General features: G+C 33.3%; 1 protein-coding gene across 2 annotated transcripts in view; it reads left to right on the forward strand.

The window, feature by feature from the left end:
* The first annotated feature begins 236 nt into the window (after positions 1–236).
* Positions 237–21,174, forward strand: part of LOC111511917 (peroxidase) — a 135,175-nt gene continuing 114,237 nt past the window's right edge. For both annotated transcript variants that reach the window (XM_074172919.1, XM_074172920.1), the window contains exon 1: positions 237–368. The gene's annotated coding sequence lies outside the window, so the exon portion shown is untranslated. The remainder of the gene's footprint in view (positions 369–21,174) is intronic.

Genomic DNA, 21,174 nt, shown 5'->3' on the forward strand with positions numbered 1-21,174 from the left:
TAGCTGTTCAACCATATTTATCAAAAAGAATTTTTAGCGAAATGATACATATCCTCAAATGTGATAGTGTTAACACTAGAAGAGATGTCTATGGCCTCAATATGGCATATTTCAATTTGATACGTAAAATACATGAATAATTTACACTTTTTTCATTCTTTTTCTTTCTGCCACTGATTAAAAAACAGACACCACTTTATCTGAATTAGGGATAAAATCATTCGTTTGTTTCATGTCGTTTTGTGTTGGTGTTGTCTCGGAAGTTTCTCTGTTGCAATGTTATTTATTTTTATTTTTCAAATACGTATCTAATATGTCTGATGGTTTTTAGAATAGTATTATCATCAACATGAAAAAACTACTTTTCGGTGAGTAATTTAATGGAGAACTCATTATTTCTTCTGAAATTGAAACGATAATAATCGTATAAGTTTTGTGGAAGCTATATTTATGAAAATTCATTGTTACAGAGCCCTGAAGGAGAATTTAATTAAATTCGAGACGTCGGCAAGAATATAATGGTTTTTTTGAAGAAAAAATTGATCCTGTTACCCAAGCACCCCCTTTTTCTTAAAAAAATATGTTTTAAGTTTCGAGTTACTAGAAGTAAGAAATATTCTTCACTTAACAAATTGTTCGGAGTTTTCAGAAGTTTCACATATAGTCACATACAGAACAAATTTTTCGTTTAGATGATATGGTTTTCAGTTGTTTTCACCAAAAAACTTCTAGTAATACCAATAATTCTTCAGCATAAGACTAATAGTCCTGGACTAATAAGAGATTTAAAATAGTTTGCATGATTTTGCCCACTTTTATGATGACAACCATTAAAATATCATAGCAACTTATAATTAGGATTCAAGCATCTGCTGGCAGTTCATAGTATTATTATAGTTTCGCATATATAGAGATAATTCTCCAATACACGATTACCTTATGGTCCGATATGATTTTTTGCCTGTGAAAGTTATATACATAATACCAATATGGGTGTATCCTTCAATTACATTATGGTTATACTGAAAAAGCTAACACGACAAGGAAGTGATCTTTACCTAGACAATTCTGGGCGTGATTGAAATGAAAAATTAAACTGGTATGAGAATCTTATTTAATTTCGTTTTGTCAACGGATAGGTTAGGTTACGTTAGGTCTAAAGTGAGTGGGTCTATTCGACCCTCCACCGCAACCCGCAAGAGTTTATTGTGGCTCACGCATATTCACAGTCGACCAAATAAACCCAGCTTCTCAAGAAAGTCGATTGGTTTGTATGGTGAGTGGTCTTTCAGGTCAGATGGTAGGAGTACGGCTCTGCCGAACTCTTAAAAACCTGATTAGGTCCCCAGCGGGGCAGGTACAAAGTATATGCTCTGCTGTTTCATTATTTTCCAAACAGAGGCGACACACACTATCCGACAGTCCGAGTCTCTGCATATGACGATTCAAATGAGAGTTACCTGTAAGAAGGTCTGTTAGACATCGTAGTTCATCCCTACCGAAGTCCAACAACTGTTAAGTATCAAGCTTCGAAGGGTGAATAAATGCCTTGGAGTGAGGCAATCCTAGAAGTTTCTGCCAGAAGTCCATAAATCTTCTTGCCATTTAGGTGTCCAATGTTTATTTGGCAAAGCCTAAAGCGATGGCAATGACAGGTTCTGGTCCGATGAAGCTGTTGGCAGCACCCACCTCTGCAAGGGAGTCAGCAGCTTCATTGCCTTCGAGGCCAGTATGGCCAGGAATCCAGACCAGAGACAATCTGTTAAGTCTTCCTATCGAGGAGAGTCGTTTTTGGTAATTTAGACGTTGCTTGCTAGGAGCCAAGAACTTTCAACGTCGCTTGACTGTCCGAGAATATTTTTATTGACTTGTGTATGAGGTTGGATCTGTTGAAAAAATCTGTTTTTCCGTTAATCAGCTGTCGCCCCCATGCGAACGACAACTCTCAAAAGTTGAGAACTTGTGCGAGCTAAGGACTAACAAGGTCTTACACGGATTCTTCCAATCTCTCCGCACACAATTCAATAGCGTAAATTTCCGCTTGAAATACAGTCGCATAAGTTCCTAGGCAGGTAGATATCTCTGTCCTGGGTCTGCAAATAAAAAAACCTCTACTAGAACCGGAGGGTGTTTTTGATCCATCTGTGAACCAACAACAATCTGCTCTTACTATCTCCTTTCTACTCGGGAATCTGTCAGCGGATAGTAATGATACTAAAAAACTGAAGTAATTTCAACCCGTCTCTGGGTGAGACAGAAGTTGAAATATAATAATTCCAATTTCAAATCGTAGTTTCGATGAGCACTTACTTGGGTCTACCAGATTAGATAGTTGTTGGTACTGCTCATTCATTCGAAGACGGAAATTTGTTTTCCCTAATTTACAATTACCGCAAACACTTTTCTCTTTCAATCCGCAAAGAGTTTACTGGTCACAGTTCTCTACCTTACGTGAATGCAAGGAACGTTAGTAATAATAATCTTAATTGAAATAGGAAACCTAATATTGGTAAATAAATATTCTATTCTATTCTATTCTATGAGTGTAATAATAACACTAGCATAATGAAATATAAAAAAAATGTACGTAAAAAATTTCAAATTTAAACAATTTGAGATTCAAACTAGCATGTAGCCAGACAGTGAATATTACATATAAAGATTTCAGTATCATATGTTAAGTAACATTTAAATAGATAATGAAATATAGGTACATACCTATATACATTAAATTATTATTAAAACAGTGATATTTGGTTTCATTACAGATACAGATACCCTAGTGAACAATTGAAAAAAATTAAAAACAATAAATGATAGCCAATAATGTCCCAAATAATTCCACATAACTATACAATTTGTATTCTATTACTTTTTTAAAATTCTTTAAGTGCTCTATTAAAATCTTTTAAAATGGATATTTTTTTATTTCTTCAGGTAATTCATTGAACTCGTGGAAGCCCTTAAAAATTAAAGAATTCATAGTACTTCCGAATGCCGGTCTGTTTATCTGTATATTATTGGAATTTCTTGTATTATAATTATGAATGTTTTTATTGATGTTATCTTTAAAATATTCTGGTGCCATTCCATTCACAATTTTTGTATACTGGAGTCATTGTAAAATAGTAGAGTCTACTTTCAACTGATAACCAATTCAAATAATCAAGCATACTTTTCATGGGAGTACGTCGATTTGTTTTCAAGATTACTCTCATCCCTCGATTCTATAGTTTTTGTAGCATATTTGATTTATTGAGGTTGAATAAAAATAATAATGACGCACAATAATCAAAGTGTGGTTGAATAATGGTATTGTAAACTGTTACTTTGGACTGCATTGACAAATTTTGTGCTATTATTCTACTGAAAAAATATAGTTTCTTCGATATTTTCTTATGTATATATTCAAAGTGATTGTCAAAATTTAAAAAATTATCCAGTTGAAAACCAAGGTATTTGACTGATGATACAACTTCAATTTTTTCGTTATTGATATTGAGGTTTATGCCGTTGATATCTAGAGAACTGTATTTATATTTCGTGGTGAATATCATTGCTTTTGTTTTTGTTACGTTCAACTTCAATTTGTTAGTGCATAAATACTCATTTACCGCTCCTAAAATCCTATCCATTTAATGAATAGCTCTATCTAAATTCATATCGCTACACATAAGCAACGTATCATCAGAAAATAGGTTCATGAACTCAGATTCAATAAAAAATTCAATATCGTTCAAATATAAAACAAAAAGAAGTGAGCCCAGAACGCTACCTTGGGGAACACCTGCATCAATGTTTCTTTCATTTGATAGTGCATCTTCAAAACGGACTTCCTGTTTTCTATTGTTTAAATAATCACTGAACCATTCTAACACCTTTCCATCAATCCCATACTGAACCGATTTCAACAACATAATTTCTCTATCAATTGTCTCAAAAGCTCTTTTCAAGTCTAAAAATACAGCAATAACATATTTCTGGTTATCCAAGTTAGTTTTAAAATTACATATTGTGAGCTGTAATGCTGTTTCAAATGAGAAGTTTTTACGGAAACCCCATTGATTATCTATCAAAATTCAATTTTTAGTGACCTGATGTAATAACTGATCATATACAGCAACTTCCAGAATTTCTTCAATTGGGGGCAAAGTATTAATGAGTCGAAATTCACTGGATTTATTGGTGTTTGCTATTTTTGGAATAGGAATAACAGTACTGCTTTAGATGTATTAATTAAGTTTAGAATAATACGACCGATGGTTTCGAAGACCTCTTTGATCATTTTACAGTTCAGCGTTTCATATATGGAGAATTTATTGTCTAGGTTACTAACTATTTTCCGCAAATCTATGATAGAGAGCATTTCGAAGTTTTCGAATTTAAAATATACATTATTGTCTACATTGTGCCAACTTTCAGTGATGCTAATACTTTGTATAATAATTCTATGCCCGCTTCTTTCACCACAGAGTGAGTAGTCATTAAAATCTAGTAAATAACATCATTCTGATTTAGATCGATCAAGAGTTTTTTTGAGTTTGGATACCCACCATAGACTAATATTCCATTCAATCCTAGCTGTTTTGGTAAAGTGGCGATAGAAGAGTGGAAATATTAATTTGGTTTGAATTTAAGGGGTTATATTTTTAGGAGTGATTAATTTCTGGGAAAGAAACTTTTTGGCTTTCGACTACTCCATCTTGATACAAAAAAAGGGGATGAGGGAATCTTCCAGAGAAAGGAAAGAAGTAATCAATTTGAAAATAAGTAACTCTATACATGGATGTGTAGATCATGCAAAGAAGTAACTTTCAGGCACAAACTGAAAGAAAGTCCTCCTGAAACAGCTACTTTCATATAAACATTGAATTACACGAAAGAAAAAAATCTTTCGAAACAAATACTTCTATATGAACACTGAATTATACAGAAGATACTTTTCTCTACTCAGTTTGTATTTCAAACATTCGTTGTGGAATAAAAATCGGATATCATTTACATGAGTTCTACTTTGAATGAATGGTAATAAATTGCACTTACATGGAACACTGGAGTTTCAGAAAATACACACAATTCATTCATGAATTACGATTTTTTAATGTCACGGAATAAGCTCGATCTGCTTATGTCATCGATGACATCGTAATGATATTCATTCACCTATTTGATTTAATCCCAGCCAAGAGGAATCTTATTTGAATTGAAGGGGTTATATTTTTAGGAGTGATTAATTTTTGGGAAAGAAAGTTTTTGGATTTCTACTAATGTTATCCAATTTGGTACTGAAGAGCCTTGGGGCAAGTGTCTTAAGGCGAAACATCGGTGTATACCAGTGAGGGTGACAGTGTTTCATGTAAGTGCAATTTATTACCATTCATTCAAAGTAGAACTCATGTAAATGATATCTGATTTTTATTACACAACGAATGTTTGAAATACAAACTGAGTAGGGAAAAGTATCTTCTGTATAATTCAGTGTTCATATAGAAGTATTTGTTTCGAAAGAATTTTTTTCTTTCGTGTAATTTAATGTTCATATTGAAGTAGCTCTTTCAGGAGGACTTTCTTTTAGTTTGTGTCTGAAAGTTACTTCTTTGCATGATCTACACATCCATGTATAGTCTACACATCCATGTATAGAGTTACTTATTTTCAAATTGATTACTTCCTTCCTTTCTTTGGAAGATTCCCTCATCCCCCTTTTTTTTTATCAAGATGGAGTAGTAGATTTGGTATCTTCATTATCAACTGATGATCACTTCCCACACCATGAGGTGGAATTCATTAGGCCTTCGAATTATGAACTCCTTGTAGATGCAACAACGGGTCGAGAATGACATCCCTATTCAATTACCCGGACGTACTATATCAATATAATCAATCATATAATTTCAATCAATATAATCAATCAATATAATTCATTTCAACAGAATTATTATTATTATTACCTTGAAAAAATTCTCATCTAAAATAATCTGCAGGCACATGCCGTTCATGTAGAAAACCATTACACAGGTTGTGATCTGAAGAAAAACAAAAAAACTCGTCTATATTTTTTTGTAGTCTCGTAAATGATCCTCAACACAATTTTCGTGTACAAAACAAATCAGTCGGTATACATTTGACAAATTGAATATCGTTTAACGGATCTTAAGTTACAATGAAAGTTTATTGAATAGAAGCAGTAACAAAACACCGAAGCGAATTCATAAAATTGCAGATTGTAGTGGAAGAGCAATTGAATGATGACGTGTCATCATGCAAATTGAACAATTGAATTTTACCTGAATAATTTGCTTGAAATGTATTTGAAGAGAATAACGACGATATTATTATTATCATTTTCAGTTGAAAATAGTTGTTCAAGAGAATATGGATCATGATTTGAAACTATGAAATTGGAAATAAATTTGATCGAAAATTTGTTTGAAGTTTTTCCAGGTCATTAATGAATTTCTGATTCCAATTTTATTCTTTTCTTTCCCCAAAAAGGTGAACTGATCGGGCCGAAGCTCTGACACAGTCGGAAGGGTGCGCCAGCATTATCAATCAATGACCACTCCCCAGGCCGTGGGGTAAGTGATATTTAGGTTCGAGAAATATGTGCCCTAAGTAGACGCAATGAGCCAAGAATGACAGCTTTTTGCATTTGTTTGGCCAATATTTCTGTCTTAGTGCGGCAAGCTGGCATGATCTTGAGATTCGAGAGTTGAGGGGGCATCATTTCACCAAATCCTCCAATTATTAAAATAACAATCTCGACAGAGTGATCTGGATAGAGTCTGCGGAGTTCGAAGAGAAAATTTCTATATCTCATCTGTTTTCCTCCTCTTTTCGGACGATATTCGTCTCACCAAGATCTGAAAACTCCACGACGAATGTCGTTTTGCTTTGGTGGTAGAGAACTACTTCAGGCTCATTATCTTGTATGAACTTGAGGGTAGGAAATAAATAGTTTCAATAAATTTGGTACTTCTTCTTGTCCATAACGGATTTGATACACACCGGACTGGTAGGGCAACACCAGTGTTTTGTCAATACCGTAAAAGTGCCGTAGATAGTACTGATGCACGTTCAGGGCCCCGTTATGTCGATGGATAGTTATTACGCGTCTGCCGTAGACAAATGTGTTATCATTATCATCTTTATTTCTCTTTCTAACAAACGGCAGCATCAAAGGCATTAAATTTTGCCTTGTTTTCTTGATTTTGAGCTATGCAAATATTGATCTATGTCCACAATATGATGTTTGAAGGTGATTGACAATGTTTCATGATGAGTTTCATTAATTGGGACTTCATTGTCTGATATTATATAAAATGACTTGAAATCCCTCAATTGTTCGTCAGTGTACACATGACCCTTTCAATCTCATGAACCTTGCATTCTCCCAAAACGCAGTCTCTGATAACGGCTGTGTTTCGTTCTTGCTGAGTAACTCTGTATAATGAAATAAATGAAATTACTATCAACTAATATTCATTGAAGTGAATAAATGAGAGTTTTTAACATAAAATAGTAAAAGTGGTTTAATATAAGTCGGTTTTTTGGAATGAAAATGGAAAAACAGAAAAAACAATGAACTCAACAATGAGTGGTGATTTGATTATTATATCCATTGAAGATCATGTTTATAATGTAAGTTATGGTACGGTCTATACTAAAAGTATTATAACTCTCAATCAAGAAAACTGTTGACCAATTGGAACAGCCAGCCATACTCATTTGATTTTATAATTATGACGATAGACTTTTCCAAATAGAAAAAACATGCATTACAAAATGAATCTTCGAAAGTTTATGTGTTCAAATATTCCAGTGGGTACTTATGAAACCATTTATGATATGATCAAAAGAGTTTCACAGTCATGATTAATGTACTGGTTGAGTGTTAGAAGTTCATTGAAGCAAAAAGTAAGATTTGTTGACGTACTTATTATTATTATTGTAGTTTCAATTGATGCTGATTCAGATGTATAGGATAAATTTCAGACTCTGATGAAAACATTTTTCCCACACCAAAACAAAAATACTGTCTGTCGGGGCGCATCTTCAGGAGATGATGTTTTTTTATCTTTTGCGATCCAGTGCCTCACATCTATATGAGACACTACCAGCTATTCATTTACTATTGTTTCATTATCTGCAATTAGAATGTTAGATATTTTACACTATATACACTATAAAAATTCTGAACAGATACATTTTCTTTCCATGCAGTTGATTGTTTTTTTTTATTCAATCTGAAGGATTGAGAGATATCTCTATATTTTTAGAAAAATATCTGATTGTCAGCTTTAAAAAGTAGTTTTATATTCATATCATTTTTTGCTAGTAAAAGAGGAGTGCAGAAAATCAACCACGTTTTTCCAATTAATTCTAATCGAAAATTGGTTTTTCATTACATTTTTTTTGTCCAGCACTGAAATTGTCGTGAACCATATTACTACACAACTAGGAAAAACATGAACAGTAGAAGATGACTCATTGAAACGTCTAGTTGTATTTATCGACCTTCATTAGGCCTTTCTACACTATGTCATATAATAATTTGACAATTAGACAGGTAAGGAGTGAGTATCCAAGGATTTTCACGGTCAGATAATCTGTTCTGATGATGGTCATATTTTTCATTTTCAAAGATTACTATAATTAGTAATGAATCAATTTCCATGGTCTCTCTGTCTTGTTGAATAGTTATTATTGTAAAAGGATTTGGAAAAGCTGAATACACTTATTTGAATTAATGAATCGAAGAGGTTTTGTATTAAAGTGTATAATATTTTAAAATTCTTGCAAAGCGCTTTCGACTTTCGTCATCATCAGTGCTCACTTGTCAGGCAACAGGAAGTATCAAGATAAGTGAATTGTACATTGTAATATTTGAATTATATAAAACAAAATAGGCTTATAGCCAAGAAAATACATTTTTGGATTGAGGCCATGTGGTTCAGTCAAAGTATCTTATAAGATACTTTTTTCTCAACATCAAACCGTTATTTCAACACCTCGACACGTGTTTTGATCACCAAGTGATCATCTTCAAGAGGAAGATCTTTCTCTTTGATCATCCAGTAATATTCATTGCTACACCAAAGATTCCAAACAGTGCATCACAAATATAAGATACATATTTCACAGGAATTACATACAGGTGATCCTGAGGGAACAATGGAATTTGGACCTCATTTATTCCCTAATACTTTGAACGGGGAAACCTATCTTCGGTTCTTAAGAAACGAATTCGAAGAATATATGAATACCTTTTCCCTTGTTAATCATAACAGTTGCTGGTTTCAGCATGACGAGGCTCTTTCACAAAATAAAAGAGAGCAGTTTGCGAATATTTACACCTAATAGGTGGTTAGGAAGTTCTGGATACTTTCTTGTGGGGCACTTTGAAGAACAAAATCTATGGAGAGCAAGAATATGACACAGCTACTGAACTCAGAGAGTAATATCATCAAGCAATTCAGGTTTATCAGAAGAAGTGATATCGTTAGGGCTGTTCTAATTTGAGACGACGAGCTCGCTTATGTATTCAAGAGGAAGGTCATCATTTAGAACACTGGTTGGAATACTTTTTGTGCATTATCAATAAGCTCATTATTTCATTCTTGGGTTTTGAAACGCATCGTACTCAGCCAATTGTTTGTTCAAAATACCGAATAATGTCCTATCCGGCTGTCCGGAAATAATTCAAATTGAATTTGTGCTGTTTTCATACTATTGATATCAAATTTATAATGAAGTTTCAAAATATCTCATTTTTCTTCATTTCAGCATGAGGATATTTCGACTGAAGTATTTGTGCAAACTTATGATGTTTGATGAGTTCTGACAAAACTAGTGTTCTTTAAACAAAATTTTTCGATGGAGTCATGACGATATCAGATAAATGTATAACATAAGATAAGATAAATCATTACATTTCAAACTTAACTTAAGGTACTTAAGGTAGAGATTGTGTCTGAAGGACGACCTAGGCACAGGTGCCTGTTGTGTCTTTGTCCATTTCAGACAATAGAATTATATAACAAAAGGAAAGAAAAGCGATATCTAGAGGTAGGTAGTTACAAGAGGCAGACAACCTGGAACAGAGACCAGTAAGTGGAATATTACGAAAAATACTAATTAACTAATTAATTAATTAATTAATGAGGAACAATATAAGATTATGATTAGATGATTGGAAGAGGGATTCAGATGATTTCTCAGAAAATATTGAATTGTGTAGCACTGTTGAAAATAAGCTTCTTTATTTCATATTTAAATTTATTTTTATTGCGGATTTTTTTAATGTCAGCTGGAATAATGTTAAATAGTTTCGGTCCATAATAAAGGAATGATCTTTGTGTGACAGCCTTTTTGAAATGATTGACTTCGACGTTAAGATTAGATGCTGCTCTAGTATTGAGGGGCTTTCTCGGAAAGTGTTCATGATTTTGATGCATTCGCAGGAGACACTGGTAGATGTAGGTTTGTCTTATTTGGAATAAATTAGTATCTTGATAAAGTAATTTAGTAGAGAAGAGTTTTTTTTTTGTGAAGTATAATTTTTAGTAAAGTGTTCTGAGTTGTTTGTAAGTTTTGTAGTGTGCTTGTGAAAGCACCTCCCCAAATTGTTATGCAGTATCTTAGGGTAGATTCAAGATGAAGTCGTTTTTTTAATACCTGTGGTTTCAGAAGAGCAAATCATAAAAAAGTATACATCAAAGAAATCAGAATGAAAAGAACTATTTGTCTGTATGAAAAAACAATATGGCACCCATAATAGAAAAAAAAAATTATGATGACTGCCAGAAGACGAAAGGTTGGATAGTGAATCTGAACATGAAAACGTATGCCTTAAAAAAGTATCAATGAAAATGCCTTTTTGGTTTTGAGCTATGTTGTCAAATAACGCTAGAAAAAAATAAAGAAAATACAATTTTCAGTTCTTTCCGGGTATTTCCGGAAACACTCGGAATTTTACAAGTTTCAAAACAGTATTTTGTTAGGCACAAAAAAACGCAACTGTGCCCCAGTTTCAGTCCTATCTCCTGTATTTCAGGAGATCCCTATTGGGGGTTGAATTTGAATTACCCCGTATATATGCCCAAGTTCAGGTGAAAAGCACGTTACCCCTTGCCTCTCATGTGGACCTACGACTTTGTAGGTACGTGTGGCAGATACCGACCGAAAAACAACAATCAACCCAACTAATGCCGCACAGAAAGCTGAAATACATCAGGTACCTGTGCAAGATCTTCCATTTGGAAGATCTGCCTATTCACAAGCGTCGACTGTCACGCGTCACAGCGGAACGTTTTGCAAAAAGTGTTTATAAGCTACTTTAGTACTACGCACTAGACTACATGATATAGTCATGTATCTCAGAATGAGATTGATATTTTGCAATATGTTTATGAATTTGTAAGAGAGAAATGAAAAAATTTCTGTAAAAATTACGAAAACCAACATTGGAAATTATCTGTATAGCTTTTTTTGACACGTAAAAATTTTAGGAAATGTGCTAGAGTTACCCAAAAGAATTTTATCATGACAGACATATAAATGAAATAGAGAAAAATAGGGAGTTTTCAAAGCAGCTCACCCAATTACTTTTGTGGCGGTCGGTAGCCAGGCGGTTCGAAGTGGATGTTTTGTTCATTCACTCGAATTGACTGCCGTGTTGGTCGGTGGTTCAAGCCCTAGTCTGAACGATCAAATTTCACTTGCTATCGTCCAACCCGTGTTTGGAATCACACGTTAAAAGGTAAGACCTAGTTAATCCTTAGCTCGCACAAGTTTCGACTTCTGACGATTGTCATCGTAGGGGTGCGAAAGCTGGTTAACGGAAAAACAGATTTTAGATTTTAAAACAATTGTTTTAATAGATAACTGAATAGCGAGTTTAGAATTCAATCTGTCAGAAAAATACAAAGTATTTTTATACATATATATATATATATATATATATATATATATATATATATATATATATATATATATATATATATATATATATATACAAAAGTTTTAGGAGTTCATGAGAGCTATATTTTGATATAATTTTTAAATATACAGGGTGTTTGGTGTAGGTGCTACAGACCAAAATTCCATTTTTTTAAATAGAACGCCCTGTATATCATTACATATTCAAATGCTACGTTAAATTCTGATATCATTTCATGTTTGGTTTTTGAAATTCGGTTACGGCGTTGTTGAATTATTGCTTAAAATCTCATACAATTATTCTCTCTGCATCAGATCACATGAAAATTAGTCAAAATTTTGGGTGTTCGAAGTAATGGTTTCAATTTTGAGTGGTGGAATTCAGTCAGGAATCATTTTGAATATGAAACAATTGCGAAATTGAAAGAGGTGTATTCGAAAACAAATCTTTAATTAATAACAATGTAAATAATATAACTTGATAAATCATTTCATAAGAATGGTAGGTACCTAGAAATAAGTCATAAAAATTGTTCAAAGTGAATGCCCATTAGATATTATACAGGCTTCGAAACGTCGAATCACTTCTCTCGTACAAGTCGCTCTTATAATATCAGTCGTAATATCACTGCACGCTAGTCGAATTTTCATTTTCAGATCATCCACATTCAAAGGGGGAGTAGTGAAAACAATATCTTTTGAATAACCCCATAGGAAAAAATCAAGCGGTGATAAATCTGGGAAACGAGCCGGCCACCGAATTGGACCCTTATTACCAATCCATCTATTTGGGTACGTTCTATCCAGATATTCAGTAACAACCTATGAATTGTGAGGAGGAGCACCATCTTGTTGCCACCAAATTCCTTGTCGTTCTGCTATGGGAATATCTTCCATCAACTGGATCAAATCATTTTCTAGAAAATGTAAATATCGCAATCCATTGAGATTTTCATTGAAAAAGTAAGGTCCTATGATGCGGCCATTGAACAATCCACACCATACATTAATACCCCAAGTAGTTTGAAAATTACTTTCGCGGACCCAGTGGGGATTTTCTTGAGACCGATAGTGACTGTTATGTCGATTCACAACTCCATTATTGTGGAATCGCGATTCATCGCTCCACAAAATTTGACTGAATACGTTAGGACTTTCATGTAATATTACCTGAATACAAGCAATGAATTCAAGTCGTCGTTCAAAGTCCGTGGGTTTCAAACCTTGTACCAACTGAATTTTGAATGGGTGGTATTTATTTCCTTTCAGAATTCTCTGTACATTAGATTTACTCACACCGACTTCTTCTGCAAGAGTACGGATAGAAACATGTGGATGAATAATAATATAAGCCAACACATTGATCTCTAAATCTTCAGTTCTAACAGATCTCGTATGATGACGATGCTTTATAGTAGAAGGAAATGACCCAGTTCGCAATTTTTCTACAACTCTCGAAAAAGTCATTCGTGACGGAATGGGTCTGTCTGGAAAACGTTCTTGGTATACACGTTGTGCTTGACGGCAGTTTTTCTGACATTCCCCAAAAATTAATAACATATCAATGCAATCACTTGGACTAAACGCGAAAGGCATACTGGAGTTTTCGCACAAAGAACACAGTTACTGTTTCGCAAAGAATCACTGAATCGAACTGACAAGTAGATACAATTCAACAACATTTGTTACTATGGCATCAACAAGCATAAGCTACTTGATGAAATTGTGCAATATAAAGCAATTCACCCTCAAGTTAGTCACATTCTCAAGAATTTCAATATTATATTCAACTGATATCGATATCGTATCGTAGAGGTGAGAATAATGGTTTGTATTCAGTAGTAGTCTAGTTCAATTTAATAAAAGATATAGAAGATATAGACTGGATTCGTGTACGAGTAAATAAGTTTTTTTGAAACTTCATATTTAAGGAAAAGTGCAATAACTCAACAACGCCGTAACCGAATTTCAAAAACCAAACATGAAATGATATCAGAATTTAACGTAGCATCTGAATATGTAATGATATACAGGGCTTTCTATTTTGAAAAATGGAATTTTGGTCTGTAGCACCTACACCAAACACCCTGTATATTCAAAAATTATATCAAAATATAGCTCTCATGAACTCCTAAAACTTTTGTATGAAACATTTTTGTGTATCTCCTTCAGCAAACCAGATATTGCCTATATATATATATATATATATATATATATATATATATATATATATATATATATATATATATATACATATATACACATTCATTTTCCTCAGCAAAAGCATTTGGAATAATAGTCGAAATTTTTCATCACATATGTGGCGTCCATTCGTGGACATGGAGGAGAGTTATGCACGAGGGAATCAGGCGTTCTCTATCTCAGTTTTGAAGCTAATGTTTTAGTAATTCAACTTTTTGATGAGTGGGGAAATCATGTGTAATTCTAAACCAATATATTTCATTGCCAATTACGGAACGAAACTAACATACTTTTTCGAGTAGTAGTATAATAATTAGAATAACAAAGCAATTAGATCACTTTTTAAATTAATATATAGGTGAAGTAGTTACAATACACTAAATAAGGATATTATTTTGAACTCAACCTTCAAAAATATAAAATCGGTTTTTCAATATCATGCAATTTATTTAAATGATTGAAAATGATCAAGGAGAAACTTATATATTGATATCGTTGAATATATAAGACATATTAGTCCGATTGACCAAGGCTAAGTAAGGCAGTTATAGGAAAGAAGTGTTATTGTATCACCGGAAAAAAAGTAAATTGTTAACATTCGAAAATAATTCATCACTTCAAATTTTCCAAGCCGTCATTTCTCATGCTCTCATGAAACTAACTAGCGATCGGACACATCACTTGTCAACTTGTTCATGAAGACGTTTCCTGTTTTGACCTATCAAGCATGCTTTTCAAGATTTAAGGTCTGTGAGTTTTGCTGTCGGAGTCTCGTGGTGGCCGTGGTAGTGGACGGACGTGCTGATAACGTCCGTCCACAAAGAAGGTACGCGAATGCCATGTGCAATCGTGGGGCTCTTTTTTGTCTTGTGTTGTAATAGTATATTGTAATAAATATTGAAATGTGTGAAAGTTTTTAAAAAGTGAAGTTTAAGGGTCCCTTTATTCACGCCGGTATCTAGGCCGGGGTGGTTCGGATAACCACGTGAAGGGGCCTCGTATGTGAAGTCGGAAATCCGAAGGTCTCCGGAAGAGGAGGAGATCCATAAATATATATGTTGAAAAGGAATATTTGGAATATTCCAAGAATATGACGAGTTAACGCTATTAGGCATGTATATATTTCATTTTGATGCAAGATTCACACAAGTAATAAAACACATAATATTCATAAACAAATATATTTCAAAAACAATATACGCTGAAATATTTGACGTTTCAACCAATATTAAAGATAAAAAATCTAATTCAAAATATTTATTCACTGAATAAAATATTCCTGAATACTGTCATATTACAAATATTAGAAATGTATTCAAATTAGGATGTTCCTACTCTCAAACAAATGTATACTAAAAAATATACTAAAATAACAACTCTGTGAGTTCATCAGCACTAATTAAAAAATGATAAATATATCATTTCATTGAAAAAGAAAAAATGTATTACATCAAGATATAGGTTAGGTTAGGTTAGGTTTCTCACTTCAAAAAATAAACCCACAAATGAAGTATTTAAAATGAGTGGTGTATGATGGGTTCTTCAATGAATTTCACTTACTTAAAGTTATCCAAACTTTGCTCACCAGAATAGTTTTCCTTATATTTGTCCAACAATGCATCAGCCAGTGTTTCAATAGTAATACCTGGAACAAAATGTACATTAACGTTCATTATTACTATTTGAAAGTGGCACAATAAAACTGGAATAAAAATCAAATAGATATTTTTCACCTAGGTTACTCATGAACATTTTATGACTTGAAGAGCAACTTGCATTGTCTTGTTGAAAAGTACTCATTACGTTTTCAGTTCCTTGGCGCACCTGCCTGTACCAGGTACCACTCTGTTTCCTTTTGGGCAAATTGATACTATCTTGAAAACGAGTGATAAAAATTATGAAAACAAATGATACAAAAGAATGTGTCATTCACTTACTTTTCTCTATTGAAGATAGACAACTGAAATCACTCTAGTTCAAACATGTACTTAGTCAAACCAACAAATCCCACACACCAACTCTCTTCGAGCCTAAAATGAGGTATAGTAGGTTAATCACTATGACTTTACTATCGATAGTATTGCATTTTACTTACTTTTCTTAAAGACTGAATATATGCAACTCTCCTGTTTGAAGATCCAAAATCAAACTATTCGCTGTACTGCAAATTGGACAACCCCAAATTATAAATGGTACACTGAACGTGAGAGAATTATACTTTGATAATAACACCAATACACCATGCATTACACACGCGAACCTGCCACGTCCACCGCCATGTTGAATCAAATGTCGAATTTAACGCAAAGGTACCAAGCATTAAGGGACAGCCGCTTTCACAGAGCTTATTCGACTGTCGCGCGCTACACTTCAATTGACCAATGAGAAACGTTTACTCCAATTCTTCACTTCCCCATTTCTGTTTCCAGGATTTTTCGCTTTGTAATTAAATAATTTCAAATACAAAAAGACAAATAGGATGAGAATTAACCAATTTATTGATGCAATTGGTTCATTTATTGGCCCATTCAAATTTTTTTGTCGTTTCCAACAGTTGCTGTTGGAGCAATTCATCCAGAATCTTCGCGTTGAGTTCAAAAACTGGTTAACACTATCAGGGTTATATACATTAGGTTATGCATTCGATTAAGATCTTCAAATAGTTCTGTTTTTAATAATATTGAATTATTTGAATACGTTATTATAAGATAATTCAAAATTCCATTGTATAGAATATTCCAAAATATACCGTGGGGATATATTCTAAGAATATACCATATGGTATATTCGATCGACAATATTCTTAGAATATTCAAGGGAGAATAATCCATTTATAGACATTCTATGCACATTCTTTCGGGAATAATCCTGCCATATTCATTCAAGCATATTCTATGAATATTCTAAAGGCATGTATATATTCCAAAAATATTCTATGAATATTTGGAATATATACGTTCGTTTTATGATATACAGGGAATATTCCATGAATATCTGGTGCTGTGTGGGTTAATGTTGCGGAATGTCGGAAATAGCCAGTAACGTTTGGGAATATCCAAGATCACTAGAGAACGATCATTGCATTGGTATGTTGGTAGCATCCATGAAAAGATTTCATTTTTAAACGAAAAGCGATATAAGGACTGAGAGTATCTTTCTCCGGAGAGTTTGTTGAAAAATAATATTTGGATAATATTTGGATGATACAATTCCAAACTGGTGGATCAGAATACTTTGTGATTTCGTATTTTGAATCCATTGGATTTCCATGTGTGTAAAATGAAAAATCATCTGACAACCCCCACAGAGGAAATTTTTCAAAATTAAATAGAAAATGCAGATTCCTATCAGAATCTAGGAGGGCATAGTGCATGTCTCCAAATAGTGGCTAGCTGAAGAATTATTCAAATAATGCATTGCCTTGAAATCATAGGATATTCATATTACAAATGACTGATAGTTCAATATATTTTCCAGTTACTCGTTCTTCTTATTGTTTTGCCAAAATTTGAAAATTAGTTATTTGAGTCCACTTAAGCTAAAATTCTATGAAAGTAGGCAGTTCATTCTCAGAATTATTATTGCATTAAAACGAAAGCATTGTTGTCAGATTGTGATTCCATATATTTTATGATCTTTATTTAAATCATACACACGCAGCTAAATGGTCCTAGAATAACGGACAACTTGTTTTATTCATTGAAGAAAATTTCTGCTAATGCTAATCATCCAGTAATATTCATTGGTACACCAAAGATTCCAAACAGTGCATCACAAATATAAGATACATATTTCACAAAAATTACATAAAGGTGATCTTCAAGACGAAGATCAAATTCCTTCCTCTTGAAGATGATTACTTGATGATCGAAACACGTGTCGAGCTGTTGAAATAACGGTTTGGTGTTGGGAAAAAACTCCAGTAATATTCAATAAATACTTGAATAGAACTGGCCGATACTTGATGAAAATCCATATTAAAAAACTAATCAATACAGTTTATTGTATGATTTTCACTATAATGTTGTACTGATGTTTTTGTATACTTACCCTAGATAAACATAAAAGAGGAATAATACACTTTCTATATATTTTATTCATTTCTACATTAGGTAGGTACCTAATATGCCGTGAACTGTGAGCAATATGGAAAGTGAAAGCAGTCAAAGCAAACGCAGACATCCGAATTTATCTGAAGGAGAAATAACTATTACGAGGTTTGCCTTTTATATTTTGGGATTAGAGAACATAAACAAATATTAACAAACAAATATTATTTTCAAAATATTCCCCATGAAGATCTATACACTTTTGCATGCGTTTGAACCAATTGTCGAAGCACTTTTGCCTCTCTGATTGAGGTATCTCCAGAACATACATTCTGAGCGCAGCAACCGCTCCATCAGGTGTCGATAAACGTTGACCTCTCAGTTTGTTTTTCACGTGCGGGAATGAAAAGAAGTCATTCGGTGCCAAGTCAGGACTATACGGCGGTATTGTTTTTGGGTGCTCAAAAATTCAGTTGTTTGAGCCGATGTGTGAGAGCTCGCATAATGATGATTTTTCTTCTCTTAGCAACTCCATCCGCGGACAAACTGTATATGTTTTATCTTATTAATATAATTCAATACTATAATAATACAATACTACCAATAATATAATAATAATATGATTTGAATACTAGCAATACACTTGATATTAATTTTTCCTCATATGTTTAGCAAAATTCACGTACGCCACTGCAAGAGACAGATTGAGATAAAAACGTCACAGTCATTTCTGAGAATTTAGTGCCTACTATTTTGGAATTATAGATCACTGTAGAATGAATAATGCGTTATATGTTGATAGCATCCATGTAGAAGATTTCAATTTTTTTTTAATTTTAATTAACACGCTTTTATTAGCTTCGCATGTATATATATATATATATATATATATATATATATATATATATATATATATATATGTATGTATGTATGTATGTTTGCTTGTAACTCTCAAGCTCGGGATCTGTATTTGACAGAATTATCGACATTATTGCTTGCTCTATTCGCGCGCAGATGGCACTGTACGTAACCTCCTTGATATATCGACATTATCGGTAGTGGAAACTACTATTACCGACCACTTCACTACAGATCTTCAAATAATTCACAATTTATATAACCCAAACCACAGTGAAACCAGATCGAGAAAATATATAGACTACAGAAAACTCAACCACATTATCCGGCACACTTCTTGGACCTCTGTTTATACTGCGTCCAATTTAGACACTTCAGCACTCAACCTTGTTGCATACTTATCAAAAACAATAGATGACTGTACAAATCATGTGAAAATTAATAGAAAAAATACAAAAATAGCACCATGGATGACTGATGGTCTATTGAAATCTGTGGCTACAAAAAATGACTTATATAAATCGTTGAATATTACTGGAGTTTTTTCCCAACACCAAATCGTTATTTTCAACACCTCGACACGTGTTTCGATCACCAAGTGATCATCTTCAAAGAGGAAGATCAAAACTGTTGATCCAAACACGTGTCGAGGTGTTAAAAATAACGATTTGGTGTTGGGAAAAAACTCCAGTAATATTCATTATTACACCGAAGATTCCAAACAGTGCATCATAAGTATATAAATCGTTGACAAATAACCCCAATGACGTCATCTTGAAACAACGTTACATCAATTACAAAAACAAACTCACAAAGTTGCAAGCAAATGCAAGCTTAATTAATATTGCAACAAAATAAGCAAAGAATCAGACTCTAAACAACTTTGGAAAATAGTCAACGAAATTAGTCCTACCAGACTCTAGCATCGATTCTAGTGGAAACCTTTTAACTAATGAAACAGCTTTAACCAACGAATTCAATGCATCTTTCGTAACAACTGGTTTGACATCAGCAAATAAAATAAGGCACGATCCACACTATGTTGCCCAAAGAACATCTACTTTGAACTCATTCTTCCTAGCACCGACGGATGCATCTGAAATGAAAAGTGTCATTAATGAGCTCAAACCAAACGAGTCTCCTGGTGTAGATGGTATACGATCTGAAACCTTAAATTGTATTTCTGAATATATCATTGAACCACTAACATATACAGCGTGACTCATGGTCGATGGTAGGGTAGACGTTTCTGGAAAACGCAAAGCATGATTTTTCTGAAAATTTCACCTCTCACATTTCCTCACCTGTTCTATCGATCTAAAATATTTTCAGCATTGCGGCGTTGCCACTTCTATCAAAAAGTCCTAGCAATTATATTTTTTGAAATAGAACACCCTGTATATTAATACATTTTTGGAATCGTTCTAGTATTTTAATACTTTTTTGTTGATAATGTCCTATACCTATTTCTATCTGTTTTCGAGATAAAAAATAAATTGTGCTAAATATGGTCCAAAACATAGCCATCAGTATTCTCAATTCATGAAAAATCGATAATTTGATGATAGTTTGGACAAACTCGAAATATTCAAATAACACCAAGAAATCGACTCCATATCATACAGGGCGTGCTAAAATTACTATTATTTCCATTGTGCATAAAAGTAGTCGAAAGTTCATTTTTTCAAAGAAACCCCCTGTATATTACTCGATAAATTGGAAGGTGATGAAAAATGTTTTAAGATGATATACATGTCCCTATACCTAAATCGTCACGTTTTCTTAATAAAGCCGTTTTTGTGGAAAAATAGTTATTCTCGTTTTACCTACCATTGTTGAAAGTGGCATTTTATTTTGTGAGTGGGGATTATTGCAAAACGAGCGTCAGCAAGTGGAGCAAACTCACGAGCAAAATAAAATCACTTTTAACAAATGTATCATATAAATTTTTTTGTATAACGTTACTGCTGATAATAAAAAAAATTATAGGGTTCATGGGATTTGAACACACATGATCTTTGGATTACAAGGCATATGTTACAACTACATACGCCAACTCACGTTATTTTAAGGAGGATTATTGGTTAGTCATGAAGGATTTTCTACAGTTGGACTGAATACTACT

This window comes from Leptinotarsa decemlineata, unplaced genomic scaffold (genome assembly GCF_025532065.1).
Source record: "Leptinotarsa decemlineata unplaced genomic scaffold, Ldec_3_MD MMD2_tig00000199_RagTag_RagTag, whole genome shotgun sequence".
NCBI lineage: Eukaryota > Metazoa > Arthropoda > Insecta > Coleoptera > Chrysomelidae > Leptinotarsa > Leptinotarsa decemlineata.